Source organism: Neofelis nebulosa, chromosome 3, assembly GCF_028018385.1.
Source record: "Neofelis nebulosa isolate mNeoNeb1 chromosome 3, mNeoNeb1.pri, whole genome shotgun sequence".
In the NCBI taxonomy this organism is placed as follows: Eukaryota; Metazoa; Chordata; class Mammalia; order Carnivora; family Felidae; genus Neofelis; species Neofelis nebulosa.
The window spans coordinates 179,436,119-179,444,489 of NC_080784.1; the positions used below are offsets into that span (position 1 = coordinate 179,436,119).

Genomic DNA, 8,371 nt, shown 5'->3' on the forward strand with positions numbered 1-8,371 from the left:
GGTTTCCAGTGTTAATGAGCATAAAATGATCGCTCAAATTTATTAGAAGCGCTAAAAAAATGAGATAGTCAATGAACAAAATTTGAAAAAAAAGTTTGGTATTTCTTAAGATTTTTATCCTCCTGAAAGGAACAGGTCACTAAGAGGAACAATGAATGCCCCTAAATATTTGAAAGTTCCCCAGGTGCCAAATCAGAAAATATTCTACCCCAGCCTACAGTTGGAAGATTACAAAATATCATCGCTTATATGAGAACACATAATTATTCTCAGGAAGAAGTACCATTTTGATCTACCAAGTGTCTTCTTGCTGAGTCTGAAATTGAGGAAATACATTTTCTCCAAGTGGCATTCTTTATAATCTACTAAAAAGTTTGATTCTGTCAGAGCAGATTAGTGAGATGGGTAATTTTGTGTGTCAGCTTGACTGGCTGTGCAGTTCCCAGATTAAACATTATTTCTGGATATTTCTGTGAGGGTGTTTTGGGATGACAATACCATTTGAATTGGTGGCCTCAGTAGGTAGATTGCCCTATCCAATGTGGGTGGGCATCATTCAATCCTTTCAGGGCCCGACTAGAAATACAGGTAAAGGAAGCAGAAATTGATCCCTTTTTTTTCCTGCCTCACTGTTGAGCTGGGACACCTCATTTCATCTTTTATGACTCATGGGCTCGGGTGGGATTTACACCACTGACTTCTCTGGTTCTCAGGCCTTCAGACTCAGAATGAATTATACCACTGACTTTTCTGGGTCTCCAGTTTACAAATGGCATCTCAAGATATTCTCACCCTCGTATTAAATTTCCTTATATACCTATATTAATCTTACTGATCTGTTTCTCTGGAAAATCCTGACTAATAAGACTAATAAGACTCACATCCCAAACCTTATTAGAAAAAGCTGGCCAATATCTGTCAAAAGCCAGCCTTCTCCAATTCCAATTATCCAGGTTTTAAGGATCTTGAAGTTGAATTCATTATTGACTGGAAGCTCTACCCAAGGTCTCTGCCATGATGGGAAAAATTAAAACATGCCCTCATTTCCTACATCTCACAAGCCTCCTCACATTGACAATTTTGAGAATGAAGTCCTGACTGTTTATAGCTTTTTTTTTCCCCCTCAGCTTTACTCATTATATTTAGATTGTGTAGTGAGCATAGGACCATGCTGGGTCCTATGCATAGAAAGCAATCTAAACATAGGTCTTGTTTTCTAGACCAGGGGTTGGCCATCTCTGAGGATGGCATGTTAACTCTTCTCTCACCCCGAGTACAGAGGAGGCAGGGTATGAACAGAAGATAGGTTGAATCCTGAACTTGACCTTCTGTCAACCTCCCCTAGAGAATCCTGCAGAGTCAGATGGCAGTGATTTTCATAAGGCAGTGAAATACACCTCCCCTAAGAGTCAACTTCAAACCAGAAGGAAGTGGGTGCAGTCTAATCACTATTATTTGTGGTCCCTGCGCAAGACTATAAGAGCAGATCCACACATATTCTTATCATTTTAACCAGTGATTACATTTTCACTAGTAAAGAATAAGATTTTGCAGAATTTCACCTGACCTACTAGAAAACAAAACAAAACAAAACAAAACAAAACAAAACAAAACAAAAAGTCAGGCAATTTACCTATCAGTAAATTGTCAAGATAAAACACAAACAACAACAACAAAACACACACACGCAAAAAAACCCAAAAAACAGAATCCGAAACAATCCATTCAAGTCCCCAGTGAGTAAGTCAAATAACAAAACCAATCACAAGCACACTCTCATACATGGAAAATACTTAATAAATATGACCCACCACAATTTTTAACTTACTAAAGTAAACAATTTAGCCTATCTTTATGTGGTCATTAATTGATATATGGTGGTTTTGCTTAACTTTCTTATTTCGTTTGATTATAAGGAATAAACACATCCTGTTATCAACTGTTTTGACAACACACATACAGAAAAAAATTATGGGGATATCAACCAAATGTTTAAAATCAGTCTTTATTTTTAAATAAACAAACCCTTCACATTTCCTATATAGTTGACATTGAAAGAAAATATGTAAGTGTGGGGTTGGAGTGTTTTAGGCTTTTATCACTTAATGGGGATCCTGTTTAGATTTGCCTTTCCCAAGAAGCCTTCTTAGATTTCCAAGGGTAAATTGAGAAAAACACATACCTTAGAGTGTGTCTTTATTTAGCAGAGTTTTTATTGTTTTCTATTATGGTTTGCTTCACATTTATTCCCTAGAATATATCAAGGGCTAGATAATATTTGTCAAATGAATGACAACATATTTTTTAGAAGAATGAGCATCTTTGGTTAACAGGCTATGGTAAATTCCAAAGTTGAATTATATAAGCTTTTCAATCCTATATTGTCAAAAAAGAATTCTCCAGCTTTCCTATGCACTGATGTGTTTCAGGGTTCCTTCGAGTACACATTATAAAAATAAAGAATGAAGGTAGCTTGGAAGGAAATTTCTTCCTGTGACTCTCCTTTATTCATTCTGAAGTATTTTAAGCTGATATTTTTCCTTGTTGGAGAAATATAATGGTAATATTATTTATACACACTTTAATAGATATAATTACATAAAGAATCATGATTGTAAGAATGTGAATGCTGTACTGTATATAAAGTTAATCATGAGTAAGCTATATTTTATCGTTTATAGTGGCCCATGCTGCTCAACTAAATGGGTGTAACTCATGGAATGTTCAGCTAATATTACGAACAATGGAATTTCAGCACTGCTATTCATGAATAGCATACCAAGTACTGAATTATAGCTTAAGTATTGTATTTCATTGTATTTTCATAAGTATTATATATTCTTAAACAAGAGCGTACAAAGGTAAAATATCATCAGATACTGTTAAAGGTACAGAAATTAGTAGTTTTATAGTATCAGCTTTTAAACAAAATAGAGATGTTTGTTATGAAATTTTTAAATACTTATAAATTCATATAACTATAATATACATGTATGTGCACCTAATACATACAAAATAATTTGAAGAATCAAAGTTACTGACGTTCATGGAGATGTCAACCTGTCAGGCACATTTCTTACCATAACAAATACCTCACTTCATGTAATCTTTGAGACAGCCGTTGGCAAGCATAATTTTTAACTTCATTTTATGTGAGAAAAACAAAATACAAAGAGGTAGGGTGACATTTCCAAGGTTAAATAACCAAAAATTGACCAAGCCAGTATTCAGATATCAACTTTCAGACTCAAAATAAGGTGTACAGGTAATCAGTCTCAAAATGTTTTTGAACACTGAAATTTAGCAATTACTACAGGCTTTTTGGGTTTGGAAGTTGAAACAATTTATGCACAGAAGTTATCAACACCACTATTAGGGATAAATATTTATTGAATACTTCTCAGGTAGGGATACATAGTGTGAAAAATTTCAATCTAAAATGGGACAGGACTCCTTATATATACAATGGAATACTACTTGGCAATGAGAAAGAATAAACTCTGGCCATTTGCAGCAACATAGATGCAACTGGAGGATATTATGCTAAGTGAAATAAGCCAGGCAAAGACAGATGTCACATGTTTTCACTCATATGTGGATCCTGAGAAACTTAACAGAAGACCGGGGTGGGGGGGAGGAAGGGTGAAAAAAGTTATAGAGAGGGAAGGAGGAAAACCGTAAGAGGCTCTTAACTACTGAGAACAAACTGAGGGTTGATGGAGGTGGGAGAAAGGGGAAAGTGGGTGATAGTGGGTGATGGGTATTGAGGAGGGCACCTGTTGTGATGAGCACTGGGTGTTGTATAGAAACAAATTTGACAATAAATTATATATAAAATAAAATAAAATAAAATAAAAATAAAATGGTACAGGAGGTCATGACTGGAGAATCTCACACATCTGATGTGCCCTGAGAAAAACAGAATTAATAGACTGACTTCCATTCAATGCTTGATTTAAGGAAGACTGAGACTTATTTCCTGACTAATGAACATCTCCCCATCCTCGAGCTACTGAACCAACTGCTTGAACTCTCTCTAGACTTCTCCCTCTTTGCACTGCTTACTCATAAATACAGCCTATTCCAAACTGCCAGTGGACTTGCCTATATCTTGCCAAAGCACATGTCTCCTGAATTTCGATTCCTCTGCTCTTGCTGAGTCAACTCGATTTCTGGTAATTTGAGTTTGCCTCAGTTTACATCCTTTATTTAGATGGACAATAGAGATACGGAACTGTGCCAGCTTTCAAGACGTTGTGCTTCATTTGAAGAATTACAACTTGGAACACAATTTCTTTCCAGAAAGGTATATGTGTGTTAGGAAAGAATGTATTTAAAACATTAATCATATAAATCAAAGTTTGGTTATCTGGAACCTGGGTTTTAGGGATTTCCACCACAGACCAACTAAATCAGAATCTGCATTTTAACGTCATACTCAGTTGATTTCTTTGTATATTATAGTTTGAGAAGAGATGAAATAAACCTTGCATTGCATTGTATTGTATTCTATCCTTATGTTCAGTTCCTCTGCTATTTTCTAACTAAAGACGTATTATAAAAATATTTAGTCATACCTTTCCTCTACCATAATTCCTTCTTTTCCAATCCCAACCATGGCAGGAAAGGGAATAATACTAATTTTCTCCATGAAATATCACAGAAATATGATAAATATTCAGTCCTCTGTATGTCTCTAGTGAGGTAACTAAAGTATGATCTTCCAGAGGACCTTAAACTCAGTATTATATTGTGTGTGGACGTCACATTTTGTGGAATATCATCAAAATGTTTTCATCTAAGACTTAATCATCTTGATTGACAATGAGATTTTGGGTCTTTTCCTTTTAGCCTTCCTTAAGTGTATTCAGAGAATCCAGATTAATTAAATCTGAGCCTACACTAAGTACTACTAAGAAGATGGTGTTTTTAACAAATACCACATATTCTGTATTACACAAAAAGATGTAAAAATTCTAACCATCCTTTCATATGATTATATATAGTTATGGTCTACTTTGAGGATCCAGAAGATAATGGATAGTTGATTATTATAGTTAATATTCGACATTTTTTTAAAAAATTGAATGTTTATTTTTGAGAGAATGAGAGAGAGCACAAGTAGGGAAGAGCAGGGAGGGGCAGAAAAGGAGGGAGACACAGAATCTGAAGCAGGCTCCAGGCTCAGCAGAAAGCCCTATGCAGGGTGGGGAGGGAGGAACTGTGAAATCATGACCTGAACCAAAGTCAGACCCTTAACCGACTGAGCCACACAAGGCACCCCGATATTTAACAGAAGGTAACTGGCTTTGTTTTCATGTTAAAACATTAATATTGTGGTGTAAACACCCTCAAGATAACATCATTCTTAGCAGAGTTTATAAAATAGTAAAAAAAAAAAAAAAAAAAAAAAAAAAGGAAGCTGATGTGTTTGACTAGATAATCTGTAATCTAGATGTCTCTATACTGTATTTTGAATTCCCCACTTAACTGGAATGACTGGGTGATCATAACTAGTGGTTCTTTCCCAAGTTTTTTTTTTTTTTTAATTTTTTTTTCAACGTTTTTTATTTATTTTTGGGACAGAGAGAGACAGAGCATGAACGGGGGAGGGGCAGAGAGAGAGGGAGACACAGAATCGGAAACAGGCTCCAGGCTCCGAGCCATCAGCCCAGAGCCTGACGCGGGGCTCCAACTCACGGACCGCGAGATCGTGACCTGGCTGAAGTCGGACGCTTAACCGACTGCGCCACCCAGGCGCCCCTCCCAAGTTTTTTCTTTCTCTGTTCTGTCTTCCTCTTTCTACTCTTCCAAAGTGCAGGCAGAGTTAGGACTTCCTATGAGAGTTCTATTTAATATTCCTTATCTCAATTACTTAACTTCTTTTGTCATGTGAATTACTGAGGACAACAGGACCTTGCCTCTCAAACTGAGAAAAATCTCTCAGCCACCATAATAATGACTATAAAATCTCTGCTCTAATTTAAATACCACTACTACTATGACTAATAGTAATTATAATTCATAGCTTCCTAGCAATGGAACAGAAAAACCTAGCTTGGAAGAATTCAGTGGAATTAAAGGAATAAGGTGCCAACTTTTCAACATGTTATAAGACAGAAGTCATTGAGGTATATAATTGCAAAGGCACTTGTTTCTTGCTCCCTAGGCGAATAGCTGCTTTTGTAAGGATTACTACTGTTTTCAGATTTTGTCAAATTTTATGTGGCTGTGAATTTATTGAACGACATTTGGACAAAAAAAAAAAAAAAACATATTAGGTAATTTTGAGTAATGAAATTTGGGCTAGATTTCCAAAGCCATTGAAACTGGAGTCTAGACTCATAGTGTCTTTCTCTTCCACTGAATCTCTTCGTAAATCCACCTGTCATTCTCACCCCAGATGGGTCTCATTGCATTATGAAATGTGCCCTGTTTGTAAGCCCACAGTGAGACCCATTCCGTTCTAAGAGCCTAGCTCTTACTGCTATCTGAGATGCTGTATTGTTAACTCATCTAATCCATTGACTATTACTATCCATCAAAGTTCTCCTGCTTCAACCATACCCATCTTTTTCAGATATCCAATTCAAAATCAAGACCTTCATTATATACTCCCGTAGTTTCATGCCACAGTGAGTCCCCAGGCCTTTCAACTTTGACAATATTTTGTGGCATTAATCACTGTTGGGCAGCACAGTCTTGTGCTCTTTGCTTTCATTTGTGTCACTACTTGAATGCTTGATATGGTCATTTCTTCTCTCTGAAATAGATTACAATTCTTTTTTTTTTTTTTTTTTTTTTTAATGTTTATTTATTTTTGAGACAGAGAGAGACAGAGCATGAACGGGGGAGGGGCAGAGAGAGAGGGAGACACAGAATCGGAAACAGGCTCCAGGCTCCGAGCCATCAGCCCAGAGCCCGACGCGGGGCTCGAACTCACGGACCGCGAGATCGTGACCTGGCTGAAGTCGGACGCTTAACCGACTGCGCCACCCAGGCGCCCCAGATTACAATTCTTTGATAAAGATTTATTATATTTTACATTGCTCCATATTTGTTTTGTCTATCTCAGTGTAACACTATATATAAATAAATATACACATACATATATAAACATTATATATAATTAAATATACACATAGTAAATAAATATTTTGCACATAAAAATACACAAGATACGTTGCAGAATATAATGGTCTTTTAACATGAATAATATTAGATTATGTATATATGTGAAATAAGTTTTATTATATCCTATTCTGTAGGTGACATTCATGAAGCCCAGGAACAGTAAATCATTCATCAAATTCACACACAAAAAAACAGTAAAATACAGAGTCACTATTCAAACCCAAATATTCTAATTTTATATTTGTGCTCAAAAAGTGCTGTAGCTAACTGTAAGCTATTTACAAAATTAACATATATAAAGATAGACCAAAAAAAAGTAAAGGAATTATATTGCATGTGTTCATATGTGCACATATGTGATCTTGGAGAAGAGATGCTTAGAAACATAGACTTGATTATATTCATAAATTTAGAAGTATGAATGTAGTTTTGATAAGTGATCTATGCATATTTCAAAAATTAAAAACTCCATCTTTCAAGTTGAAGTTGACAAAAATTTAGGTAGCATTTGCCATGATATTATTAAGAAAATAGTATAATTTTATGTATTTTAATGGATTTTCTTATATTCAAGGTATTATTGTGCTCACTTCAGCAGCACAAATATCAAAATTGAAATGATACAGAGAAGATTAACATGGCCAAAATATTATTAACTCTATCACCAAATATGTTACTTACCTTTTCTTACAATATTAAATCTAATTTCTATTACAGACAATTAAAGTCAATTATTTCCTCATCATATATTTCCCTTCATATGTAACTAGTATACAAATATTAATTATAAAATGAGATTTACTTGTCAAATTTTCCCAATCAGTCCTTTATTGAAAATCAATTCCAGAAAAAAAAAAAATCTGTTTTTTACAGACAGTAAAAAAGTCTGAAAACTCTCCCATGATTTAATGAAAATGTGTATGGCTATATGGTAACAAATATCTATTAGTTGGCATCATGTTTTCTAAGTTACCTGACACAAACAAACTTAATTCTGATTCTTTGGCACATGGTAAGCCTTGTAACAGGCTCCAGAAAAACTGGTTTTGAGACAAACCAACCTGAGAAAACAAATCTTAGAAAAGCCCTGGGTTTTGCAGAAAAAGTACCTGGGGCTTTTTTGAGAAACCTGCAAGCTTTTCCAAGATTGTTATAAGCTGGCTGCTCATCCAGATGGAACTTAGTCACAACTCAGGCATTATGTGACTCTGATGAGAACACGGCAGCCTTCTCCCAA

General features: G+C 35.3%; 1 non-coding gene across 1 annotated transcript; it reads left to right on the forward strand.

Annotated features, from left to right (window-relative positions):
- The first annotated feature begins 7,716 nt into the window (after window positions 1-7,716).
- LOC131508243 (U6 spliceosomal RNA) lies at window positions 7,717-7,819 on the forward strand. The gene has a single exon (XR_009259942.1). It is a non-coding gene; the product is annotated as a U6 spliceosomal RNA (small nuclear RNA).
- The last annotated feature ends 552 nt before the right edge of the window (window positions 7,820-8,371 follow it).